At 38.5% G+C, this 13,551-nt stretch overlaps 1 protein-coding gene and 1 pseudogene across 6 annotated transcripts in view; one reads left to right on the top strand and one right to left on the bottom strand.

Annotated features, from left to right (window-relative positions):
* Positions 1–13,551, top strand: part of NKAIN2 (sodium/potassium transporting ATPase interacting 2) — an 854,966-nt gene that overhangs the window by 74,211 nt on the left and 767,204 nt on the right. The window lies entirely within an intron of this gene.
* Positions 4,752–5,882, bottom strand: LOC102508066 (annotated as a pseudogene).

The raw sequence follows: 13,551 nt of genomic DNA on the forward strand, positions 1-13,551 counted from the left end.
TTTGTATTCTATGTCTATGAGTCTATTTCTGTTTTGTATTTATGTTTTTAATTTTATTTTTTTTAGATTCCACATATGAGAGATCTCATATGATATTTTTCTTTCTTTTTCTGGCTTACTTCACTTAGAATGACATTCTCCAGGAACATCCATGTTGCTGCAAATGGTGTTATGTTGTCAATTTTTATGGCTGAATAGTACTCCACTGTATAAATTTACTACATCTTCTTTATCCAGTCATCTGTTGATGGACATTTAGGCTGTTTCCATGTCTTGGCTATTGTAAATAGTGCTGCTATGAACATTAGGGTACAGGTGTCATTTTGAAGTAGGGTTCCTCCTAGTTATATGCCCAGGAGCAGGATTCCTGGGTCATACAGTAAGTCTATTCCTAGTCTTTTGAGGAATCTCCATACTGTTTTCCACAGTGGATGCACCACACTGCATTCCCACCAGCAGTGTAGGTGGGTTCCCTTTTATCCACAGCCTCTCCAGCAGTTGTCATTTGTGGACTTTTGAATGATGGCCATTCTGACTGGTGTGAGGTGACACCTCATTGTAGTTTTGATTTGCATTTCTCTGATAATTAGTGATATTGAGCATTTTTTCATGTGCCTATTGATCATTTGTATTTCTTCCTTGGAGAATTGCTTGTTTAGGTCTTTTGCCCATTTTTGGACTGGGTTTGTTTTTTTCTTATTAATTTTTTTTTCTTAGTAAGCTTATATATAAAGCTGCTTATATATTCTGGAGATCAAGCTTTTGTCAGTTTCACTTGCAAAAATTTTCTCCCATTCTTTAAGTTGTCGTTTTGTTTTACTTATGGTTTACATTTCTTTCTTTTAAGGAAATAAGCATAGGAATTAAGAAGTAATTAGAAAGACTGAATGTAGATAGTGAAAAAAATTTTCAAACCAGTTTGTGTGTATGTCTGTCTGTGTGTATGGTTTGTATGTTACCGGCTAACAACTTTCCTGAATGAATCCCTTACATTTTTAATTTTAGTCCAATTAATACACCAGTAACTTGGCTTAAGTAAGACACATTTAGAAATGAAAAGTAATGACAAAATTGGTCGCTATTCCTGCATTCTTGTAATTCTGATAATCTGTCCAGATACTTACTAGGTTAACAATGAACAGACAGTAAAAGCAATTCATTCTAAAAAATTCATACCTATTGATCATAATATGAAATAAAGCATTCAGCTCAGGGTAGAGACTGGTTACGAAGTCTGTGATAAAATTAACATAGTGCCCTGTTGTACCTTAGATTACCGTTAGAGCTGAGCGACTGGTAATGTGTCAGGTGTACTGTTATCATTTTGGGTGACTGAACAGTGTATTTCTGTATAATTGATTGTATTAAAAATATAGCTCATTTTGTTGTTTGTTTATCTGTGTTCCATATACCTATTCGATTTCTCATTATCTCAGATGCAAGAAGGAAGCAGTTTTAACCTGTTCTGTTCACAAAGTTTGGTCCAGTTTTAAGTGACAGAAAGAGGTGATGATGTCCTTTTAGATCGTATTTTTAAGATACCTTGTTTGATTTTGTGCCTTTTTATGGGTTTACTCACATAGCAATGTGCTAGCATTTTCTTATGCACATTTACCCCCAGACCCTGTATTCTGGATACCTTTCTTTCTGAACAATGTCAAAGGTTCCGGTGTGATTTCACTTTTTAATCAGGCTGCAAGGACAGCTGGCCTCTGATAGGATTACTGGGTAACTTTGTATGAGGTTTACTTCTGATTAGCAGCTACACTATTTGACCTCCTAGAGCTTTAGTGTCTGTCTCTTATTAGTTATTTTGATGGTCCCTCTATAACAAGTATACTGTAATCATTTCTGACATTGGTACTGAGAAGAGAAAAAGATGTTTAGATTGAAATTTTTGTGTTGATCAGATTTTGTAAACGTTTTCTCAGAAAGTTTTAGCTCGGAAATAATATTTAGCTTTAAAAATTTCAAGTTTAAATAATTCACGTGGTAGAGAAATGATCGTGGCTACCGAGTTTTAAGAGCTGTTAGTGATGAATCTCTAAATTCTAAATTTGAAGCAAATATATTTTCTGTGATAGAGGAACAGCCACTGTTGTAAGGACGTACAAGAAAGAGACGTTTGGATTGCTGCGCTATAGAATATTGCTTTTATATTAGTTTAGGAGACAGTTGGCCTGCCATTCAGAGGTCCTGTTTGGTTCATCATTATCTGGTACTTTTTAATGAATGTTGCATTTTGTGCACAAAGACAAGAAAATAAACTCCCAAATGGCTCTTTCTTTTAGTTTGTCTAGGCTAGGGTACTTTCCTAAACTTGTACTTCAGGGTGCTGTAGCCACATCGGTCAATGAAGAGTGAAAAATTCAGCTGATAGAGTAATGATCAAAAGAAAAAGTAACACTCCCAGGAAAAAAAAAATGGCAAGGCTATATAGGCAGTTCAAAGAAGACACAGTACAAATGGTTAATAAACAGTTGACAAGTTTATATTCACTCCTAATAAGGCAGACAGGTTAAATCATTTTTATCCACAAAATTAGCCGGGATAAAACATACTCTTCAGTAGAGGTGAAGAGTGTATGTATCAGCTGATGAAAGAAAAGGTCCACACAACCTTCATGTTGACAGTTTGGCAGAAATTAGTGTAGTCTTTGAAATGTTCAGAACCTTTTGATAAAGGTATTTTATTTTTAGGAAAATATACAGGACAAAATATAGATGATGGTTTGTTTATAAACATATATTAATAGAGTACTATGTTACTCCCACATGAAAGCATATTTTACAGTCATTAAATATTTTGGAATAATATTAAAGAATTAGAATATGCTCAGTATATAATGTGAAATAGGAAACAAAGACATCAAATATACATCTTACTATCTAAATCTTATAAAAATAGATGTACATAGGAACAAATCTGGAAGTAAAATAGAGAATACTGCCTGTTTTATGTATCTGGGATTATGAGTTTCCTGCCACAACCATGTGTTGATTTTGGTGTAATAATGAAAATTGCATATAAAATGAAAAATGGAAACCAAACTCAAGCAAATAAATAGCTATTTTTTCCACCCAGAACATGTTGAATAGAAAGAAGGAAGAAGTAGATAGTTAATTTTTGATGGAATTGTCCATTAAGATAGCCCATCAATTCAGTAAAAAGGAAAATCAATCAGTTGGTCAGTTCTTTCAAAACAGTAAAACATCTTGTCAGTTGCCCCAATGAAATTATTCCTCAATTGACTATATTGACTAACTACTTTGCAGTTGTGTAGACATATTTTTGAAGAAAAATAATATTGCTGAAAAATACTTAGTCAGTGAAACTTAATAACAGGGCACGTGGGAAATCATTAAAATGAATCCTCTTGCTTCACAGAGACCATGTATTGTGATGCAGATTGTATTGATTTACTGCGAATATCTGTATAGAGTTGGTGTTCTCTTCAAGTGAGCCTGTGTATTAAAATCGGTATATTATAAAAGTCAGAATGCAAGTTTGCTTGACAGCGTTTTATTGACCAACTGAGCTAGTTAGATTATCATGTAAGTTGTTGGATCATTTTTAGATTTCTTTCTAGCATCACCCAGGAATTCATTAACTAATTACATCCTCTATTCTCTATCCCTAGTGGGCATTTAGAAGAAGTCTGGGCAGTTCAGTACTTCTCTAAGCTGCTTGTACTGATAGTTCTGTATTTGTGATATTTAGTGGAAATACATTATCCAGGTCTACATTCAGATATAACATGCTGTGTAGTTCCCTGTGGTTAAGAAGAAGCTCACTCTTGTCTGTTCTAGCTTGAAGTGTTTGGCTTATTCACCTAGTTTCTTTACAACAACACTGTTTGACACTTATCTTTACGTTGAGTAGCCATTTTCAACATTAAAACCAGATAGAAAAATCAGGACTACTTAGTGGAAAGCTACAACAGAGGGCATTAATTCTAAAGCAGGTCAAGCTGTGTCCTTGTCTGCGTACCTTCAGCTCTTGGTATCTTTAGTTTTACAAGCCCGGTTGTTGGCAGTGTGTTCATGCTCTTAACCATTGTAAATAAATTTCAGGTGAACAGCTCTGAATTACAGAATTTTAGAGGAAGAAGATCTCTTAATAAAGAGCTTCCATTTCCTTAGTGAGGAATAAGAGGTCCAGAGAATTTATGGAGATTGTGTAAGGTCAGATGTACTTCGTGACAAAAGCAGAATTAGACCTCTGTTCTGTTGCCCTAGTATCCATTATTTCCCCCTTCTTTGAGAGGCTGAAAGGAAAGCCTCTCAATAGCAGGGTGATTAAGACCATGGACTCTGGAAACATACTTTCTTGATTTAAATTCTGGCCCCATTCCTTGTTAGCCTTGTGACTTTGGGAAAATTACTTTACCTTGCTCAGTCCATCAGTTTCCTTATCTGTACAGTTGTGAAGCTTAAATGGGTAAATATATGTAAGGTGTATAAAATAGTACCTGGGATAAATTAAGTGCTCTATAATGTTCCTTAATGTAAGTATCAAGAGGAAAAGCAATCTAGACAAAGAGGACACATTATCCTTTATGTATATATGTCATTTTAATTAATTAATATTAATTACACAATGTTTTAGTAATACTAACTTAATATAAAGGAAATATAGGCAGCATATCACATGAGTTATAAAGATTATCAGAGATCTTGTATGATAACTTTACTTAATATCTTCAGCTCGTAAATTTTTTTAAGTTACCATCAATAAGAAAATTAATTGTTTTTTAAAAAAATCCAAATGCTGGTATTGTCCAGAAAAATTTAACAGGTTTATTTATAATTGTTACAAAGTTGAACTGCTGAAACTTGTTCACTGAAACATTTTGACTTGCTTTAATGCTTCATGTCCCCGCATTTATATTAAAAATTCACACACAAATAAAAAAATAGAAAAACTGCCAATACCTGATTTCTGTCCCCTAGTTTTCCACTTGCAATCATATACTTAGGTACCTTTTGACCCCATGTGGGGAAAAATATCTAACGTTCAGAACTACCAATAACAGGAAGAGGAGAATTTTTTTTTAATGAATGAAACATTTCTATCATAGTGGATTCTTAAGCACGTTCATTCTCCACGAATGCAGCGTGCTAGCTGGATGTCTTTTGGCAAAATTGTTACACGTTTAGCATGGATAGCACACAGGTTGATGTCTTCAAGAAGGCCAACCAGATAGACCTCACTTACCTCCTGCAAAACACCTATAGCTGCACTCTGGAAGCACAGATCGGTTTTGAAGTCCTGAGACCCTGGAAGGGAGGTTTGCGAATCAGAAGTTCAATGGACTTCTGATACGTCTAATTTCACCGCGTGCCACGGTACCAGGCCTGTAACTATGAGGTTTCTTCACCCCTCCAGTTGATGGCGTTCTCTTACGAGCGGCTTTTGTACCCAGTTGCTTCCTCGGTGTTTTACCACCAGTCAATTTGTGGGCAATCTGCTTTGGACAAGCCATGGTATAAAGACCTCCTTACTTACCCCTCTTCTCCCAGCCCGTAAGTTTTCCAAACATACATTTTTTTTTTTATTGCTTAGAAACATGTTTCATTTGGGGCTTTTTAAAATTGATAGTTTTTAATATGTGCTTTCTGATGCAAAGAGAAAATGTTATCTTACCAGAAAGTGTACAGAGGAACCATAAGTAAAAAATAAATACTGAGCTATGTCTAAAACTGATAATGCTTATGTTCTGTTCCTTTGTGAATAAACATTTGACAATATTGTATTTTTAGTCTCTTGTCTTTCCCTTCAGTAATCCCTGAGAGATATTATTGACATAGTCTGTTAATAATATGCAATCAATATTAAAGTTTGTATATAATACCTTAATTTATGTAAGAATATTTTTCTTTGTTCAGACTTTTTCAAAAAGCAACTGGTATTTGTTTCCTTTGGTTTGAAGACTGTCTTTCTGCCTAATTAGAGGCCAAATGACCCTCTACATTAACTCCTTTTTTAAATGACCTCTGTCTGCTGAGAATATTTTAGGGATCAGTTTTGACTATTTCTCTTAGGGACCGTCCACACTTGAGAAAAATAGCCTCAGGCCGAACATTTTCTGTGCATGTTTGAAATGGTAACTTCACCATCATGCAGCCTTCACATTCTTGAGCTATTTTCAGCTCTGGCTGCTTTTAAAACAGAATGGAGAGTGAAACAGCAACTACAGAAGGGCGAGCCGGATCGTGCACTTTCAAGTATAGACCTGGCCTTAAAGAACAATCTGCTGAATGGCATTGAAAGGATAAGACCCCAAAGAGATATTATTTTCTCTATTTTAATGCTTTCTGAGTGCCTTGAAAGTGATGCTTGACCTGTATATCATAAATCCAAACCAGAACATTTTAGAAGAGTCGTTTAGATCTCAGCTTTTCGTGCTTCCGTTACATCCCCTGTATCCCCTGTTAGTGCGTATCATCGTGTTGTTAGTTAGACTGAGTGCTTCCTAGGGGGCATTTTGAGTTGACATATGTGGAGCTAGTTGATCTGAATGGCATATTCTAAATGAGGTGTCCTGCTTAAAGTGACTAAGAGTGGTTTCAGGGTGACCATTATATTTTGCCCTTTTCTACCCCAGAATGACCTGAAATGGAAGACAACAGGGTTTATTCTGTTGAGAGTGAATTTCTTGCTCTGCCCAAATTTCATTTTCTTGGTATTTTTTTTCCAAGTACCAGAGAGAGGAAAGAAGAATCAACTCATTTGCTAATAGTGACATGAGCAGGCTGTCTCCATGGGAATAAAAAAATTGAAAAAATGCAAATAAAAAGAGGAAAAATAATTTGGGGATGGCGGGGAAATTCTCTCATCCTGGATCATGATTGAATGTCCAATACACCTCAAGTAAAAAGAACTCAAAGGAAAGGCTCATTTCTGGCTTCTTTTTGAAATAATAGTTTGTACAAAACAGAACATGGTTAAAAAAAAAACACTGAGTCATTAAGTTTAAAATAATATTAAATCAGCTCATGGAAGTTGGGGATGTACTAGAAGTTAGGAGGAATATGATTCATGCCACCTGACCTCCATGTATTTTCCTATTTTGAAACAAATTCTGTTCCTTCCTGACTTTTTGAACCTACCCAAGACATAGAATTGTCATTCTGGGTGCTTTAATTTCCTCTTATTTGAGGATTGGTTCCTGCTATTTTTCTTCTGACTTGTAAGCCACAAAGATGAAATAAATTTTATGTCATACTTGTATGACTACCATTCATCTGTTTCTGTTCATTGATGAAAATCTGCCATTCCTCTATGGTTCGGCCCATTTGCTGGTCCATATTAAAAGTCCTCTGCTATAATTAAAGCAGATCAATTTGGATGATTTTGAGCTCAGATGCCAGAAACCCCATCTCTTTCTGGCTTTCAAAATAGAGCAGCTTATTACCTCACATAAAACAAGACATCCATAGTTGGAGTGGGTTCTCTGGTTGAGTGATTTTGACTTGAGAATATCATTAAAGATTCAGATTTTTTTCTATCTTTTCTGCTCTGTTGTCATTGGTATTTTGGTCTTGTGCTCAGGCTGGGTCCTCTTGTAGTGATAAGACAATTCCAACAGAAACTAAGGCAGTGTGTTCTCTATTTATAGGATGTGTGGGCAAGGGCTCAGGGGATAGTGAGATAGAGAGAGAGGTCATAGAGCATCTTTCAAGACCTTAAAATCCTTTTATTTTGTCTGACTGAATGTGTCTTGGACCACAGTCAGAAATGGGGAATACCTAGCTATATGTGGCTGACTTAGCATCACCGTCTAGGGCTGGGGACACAGTTGATGGAGCAAAATGGAATTCTTTAGAAAGGAGGAGAGAAGGAGTGGATGTGACCACAATGATAAGCCTCAGCAACAATCCCAGGACAAAAATAAGCTACATCTTTCTGTGAGTCTCTAGTCAGTATTTATTCTCAAATTTCGTCGTCAACATACTGATAAGTTAGAAGACCAGGTATTGAGGGAAATGCCACATCTCTTTCTTGCTTTATTTTCTAAATGAAGTAAAGAATGGATACAAAAAGAAAATGGAGATGAAAGTAATAGCCTGACTATTGGTTGTCATAAATACGTGGTTCCCTCATAACATAGTATTCTGGTAAACTGTATGATATAGTGAGGTTTCTACCGAAAACCCTGGTGGTTACTCCTTTGGAACAGATCTGTGGTCAAGGCCAGCTTTTCAAGGCTTAACCAATCTCAGAAAACGGGAAAGAGAGAGCATTGTGTTCTTTCTTTTTCAGGACAGGACGATCCTACCCAGGTGTGCCTAAAAAGTGAAAGAAAATAATGAGCTGCCTGTTACATCTGAACACAGGCAGGTCACACTGCATTATGTACTTGACCTGAGCTACACAGGAGCAATGACCTTTAATACACAAATCCCATCTAACAGAATATGCTTCATTGACTGTCAGGCTTTCCCCCTTCAGATTAGCTGCTACTCCTTCCTGGGGAGGACCATGCTCTTTTTTACAGTCATAGAGGGGGTGTGGAAACAAGTCTAGACTGTCTTCTGACAGATGCAGCCAGCACGTTAGTGAGCGCGTACAGACTAGGATGTCCAGATCTTCCCAGTGTATCTGCCTGGTGAGGCTCTTCATCCTGGCCTTAATTCTCACACAGCGCTATCCTAAGAGTAAGGGTTCCAGACGTCACTGACTTCAGTTTTATCTCCTCGACGCTGGTGGAGCTCAGTCTCCTAGTATTGTTTCTGAAGTCAAGCTGGACAGCAAGCAGAAGGCAAAACAAACTGAAATTCTGTGGTGCTAATTAGGAAATAACTAAACGGATTTTGATTCTTTATACTGGATATAGGGCATCCTTACCTGCCTCTGTTTTCAAACAATTTGTGGGCAAAAATTTCCAGCTTGCATGGCGCTTTCACTGAAGCGCATTAGTAGAAGACAACGACTTCTTCTGAAAGACTCTCTCAGGTCGACTTCTTTTTTTAGTGTATTAAAAACCAAATAAATGGCCTTAAAGCTCTAAGGGAGTGCAGATATCTGGCTGATCCACTCGTTGTAAGGGATGAGGATGCCTATAGCTTGAAAGTGACTTGTAAGCCGAGCATCCCGTGGTTGCGTCGCGGTAGAGCAAAGCCAGGGATGTGGCTTATTTGTCCCTTTTAGCTGGACTTAGGCAAATATTCAAATGAAAAGCTATGATGGGACCATTGAAAATAGAGAGCTATAATATACCAAGATCCTTGGTTTTCATACCAGGATCATTCTATAAGATTTCTGGCAAGAATTATCCCAGAAGGAGGATGCCCATTTGACCAGAGCCTCCATTCACAGAAGGCCTAGAATTTTAAATTTAGATGTTTCACTTTAATTTTTCTCTGGGTTGTATAAGAATAGTATCTAATGGTTTTAGGTTAGAAGTGTTAATATGTTAATATATAAAAAATTGTTTTAAACTCTGCCTTGGCATTTTTTCCTATCTTTGATGTATCAAGTATGTCAAAAATGGCCGTTGCTGGAGTCTCTCTGAGGCCCTGAGGGGTCTTGTCCGTGGCCATTGGCCACAGAGCCAGGCACGTGCTGCTCACTGTGTGTTGGTGGTTGGTTCTGTGGTTGGACAGCTCTCACTGTCAGAAATTCCAGCTGTCCAGACTCCAGCCTTTTGAATCGTAACAGGCTTTCAGATTTGCTCAGGACTCAGCAATAACTAAAGAAAACCTAGAACCCGTTGCCTTGTTAGTGAAACAGAAGAAACAGCAACGGCAGAGAAGCACACGGGCTGTGAAGATGAGAGAAGATTCGCGGGATGGTGCACAGATTGGCTGTCGATATTTTTAAAGGACCTGTGAAACCCGGGAAGCATTCAAGGACGGGGCTGGGGCTGAAGCTACTGAGAAAAGCAAAGCAGAGGAGAAAAAAGGAAGAGAGTGGGCGAGGGGGAGCAGCAGCAGTGGAGAGAGAGAACCAGGGACGGCGACAGCAGAGGGTGGGCTTTCTGAGGAGGGAGAACCCAGAACCCCAGAAAGTTCTGTGAAGAATATAGCATCTCTATAGTGCAATCTGTGGAAGGGGGAGGGAGCAGGTCATGGAGGAGGAGGTACTTAATCTCCAAGGTCAATCAGAAGCCATGGCAACCATCGCAGTTCAGCACTTTATACACGATGAACTTGACTGAAGCATTGTAAGTTGTGTTTTTGATACCACTGTAATGTATCAGTCAGGCTAAATTGATTGAAAGAAAAAGATCCTCAGGTTACCTCAGGGAAGGGAAAAGCAGTGCATTTTAAAGGAAAATGCAGAGTGGAAGTAGGTCTTTAAAGCTCGTGGGGCTCAAGGCATCTTTAAAGATGAATGTGTTTCTTCTCTGGCCCCTTCACCTCCCTCCTCCCTATCCGCTCCTCCCCCTCCCCTCTCCTCACCAGCAACTCTGATTCCCTCTGCACATCTAATTTATTCTCTGCTCACCACAAAGTGACTTCATTCTCCTCCTCCTTTCTGTATCTTTTCTGGTCCTTTCAAACTTCAGATTACACGTGGCATTATGTCATCATTAGCTCACTGCTAACCGTCAGTGTTTCTTGGTGTTTCCCCTTACACATTTCAAAAATGAAGAATCCAAATGGCTTAGCTCACCCTTTCAGAGCCATGTAGGCTGTGTCATATGCTAGACTGTGAGTCACCTGGCCATTCTTCCTGGTGTTGATTTTAGGGCCACTCACCTGGGGGAAGGGCCAGGGTAGGGTCACAGTGGTATGAAGTGTAGGTGCTTAGGCAGAGGGAATCAGAGTGATTGGAATGAGAAATTAACCAGGAGAGATTCTTTGCCATCTCTCGTGCAGGCTTAAGCTACAAGGTATTGTAAGAAAATGGGCACCAGTGGGGTAGAACAGAGCTGAGTCACAGTGCTGTGGAATGCAGTGGGTGCCGCAGAGATTCCAGACTTCATTTATAAAAGACAAGGCCAGACACAGATGAAAGTTGTGTTAGCTATAAACGAACAAACAAACGTTTGAAAGGTTGATGAATCACTGTAACATTCATTCGCCTCCCTTATACAATATCAAATCTTAGAGAGGCAGCTGTTCACATTTTTGGGTGCCTGGTAAATCATCTCAAGCTGCTGTGGATACAATATCATGCGTACGACAAAATTAGGCAAGTCAACTGTGTGTTACACGAGTGGCTCATTTCGCCTGATGTTCTATTACATTTGCAGCTGCCTCTGCATCTCAGACACGTAACATTAACTGATGTTCATAATGATAACACGGAGTCATTAAGGAAATGTTGTATTATGTCTGGTACAGTAGACTCGAGGAGTACGGAGATGCAGTGGAGAAAGATCTGAGACTTAACAATACCTGCTGAACTGCAGACGCAGAGAGGTGAGCTGCTTCTGCCTTTGCCCTTAAGCAGCAGAATTCCCGTGAAGCAGGCGGTCATACCCGTTTTACAACTGAGAACATGTGCTTAGACAGGTTAAGTAAATTGTCCATAGTCAGAGATCCAATTCCATCTTACTCCAGAACTTGCCCTCTTCCCTTACTCTGCAAATTTGTTCAATTTTTTTTTAAATAAGAAATTTTCAAGTTGGTATTTAAATCAATTACTCTTAGCTAGTCAACCTTTGTTTTTCAACCAGGTTTGGGATTGTCTGCAGTTTGACAAGAGTATTTTCTCTATCTTTCTTACAAATCGCTGATGTAAACACATAAACAGCAGAGTGAATCACAGACCCCTATGTTGCACTACTTTTCCTCTCACTTCGGATTGATTCATTAATCATTGTTTAGGTGCAGATTGTTCGGGTATAAATTCCTGACCCTTGGGGTGTTTTTTTAATTTCCCCCATCTTGTTCTTCTACCTTGTCCACAAGATGTAATTAGAGACTTAATTAAATGCCTTGCTTAAATTAACGCGCACCAGGTCCACAAGTGTGCTTCATCTGTAATTACCTGCTCTTATTAGAAAATCATCATCACCATCGTTGTCATCATTGACATCATTGTCTCATGTATCTTGTGAAATCAGTTTACATGTGTAAACCCCAGTCTTAATTGTTAACTGGGCCTCCGTCCTATATCTTAGAGTTATTTTTAACTTTGATGAGCCTCAAATTCCATGGCTTGGAATGTTCAGGTTCTCTCCAGGCTTTCTCTTGAGACCCAGCAGGGCTCACTCCTAGGACCTCCTTTGCTTCTGTCTCTCTCTCTCAGCTGACTTTATAAACTCAGGGGCAAACTGAAGACTTGATTTCACGGGAAGTCCACTCAGACTGAGCCTTCTGAAAGGTTTCAGGTCCTGGGAAGGTCTGTGTGCACTGAGGTAGGTCAGGTTACATATTGTGTTCCGTCTGCCACGGTGCTGGTGTTGGCACTTGCTCCTCACCTCTGTTCTCATAATTGCCCAGGGCTTCAGTTCCTTCTCTCCCACCCTGCCTAGAAATTCACCTCTCCCTGGTCACCACACATAATTTCTATTGCCAAATACTCCAAAGTCTTTAGCCAACAAAGGCCTTGCTGTTTACGCTCTCTATTTAGAGTCAGTGTTCTGTATATAATAAAACCTTTTTTGCATTATATATGAATTCATTTAATTCTGTGAGATGGGAATTGGTCACATTTTGCATATTGCTAAACTGAAGCTTAGACAGATCAGTTGGCTTTTCTCAGGATCCGTGACACGTGAGCTGTGAGACTGAAATTCGGATCCACGTTTGTGGCTCAGGCACATGTGTGAGCCTTTGAATTAATCCATCTTCTTATCTCCTGAGCACAGATTTCCTTCCTTTTTCCTTCTCTTCCTTCCTTCCCTCTTTTCTTCATCCCCCCACCCCCCTTTTTTTTTTGCTCTGGCTTTCTCGTTCTCTTCTTCTCACAGCACCGGGCTGGATGTGCAGGGAAGAGACATCTAGGAATGTCTAGGGAAGAGGCCCCTGCCCTGGGTTCAGCCCTTACAGGTCGAACCCCCAGACTGGGAATCAGAACATGTGTTCTCTCACCTTTACTTCATATACCTTCCGACAAAAAAAATCTTGCACGATGGAAAAGAGTGTTCTTACTCTCTCTAGATCAATTTCTCCTTTAAAAAAATTTTCCGCCAAGCATTAGTGATGAGGAAAAGAGTCCTCTACAGTCCGGTTAACCCTATGAACCTCTCAGTTCTTCAAGTTGAGTTTCTGACATGGAAAAAAAGAGAAAATGAAGCAATTTGGAGAATACTTTCTCCAGAGAGTTTCCTGGTTTTAATGGCTTTGGCTTCTTGCCTGATCATATTTTTATGTCAGAAACTGACTATTCTTCAGTTTCTCTCTTTACAATACATTTAAAACAAATTTCAATCAGTCCCTAGGCAAAAGGATCCCTTAGAGTAGCACGGAACAGCAAAAGAAAAAAAATAGTAATATTTAAAATGATCCACTTAAGTAAAAGACTGAACATATTTATAAGTTTTAGTTTTATATTTGATTTAATTTGAGGTTGTCTTTGAAAAGATGGAAGATAATAGCAGCTGAGAGGTTACAGTTTTGATTTAACAAGTGTTAGTGTTATATCGTCATCTGA

The sequence above is a fragment of the Camelus ferus genome, chromosome 8, assembly GCF_009834535.1.
Source record: "Camelus ferus isolate YT-003-E chromosome 8, BCGSAC_Cfer_1.0, whole genome shotgun sequence".
NCBI classification, from domain to species: Eukaryota; Metazoa; Chordata; class Mammalia; order Artiodactyla; family Camelidae; genus Camelus; species Camelus ferus.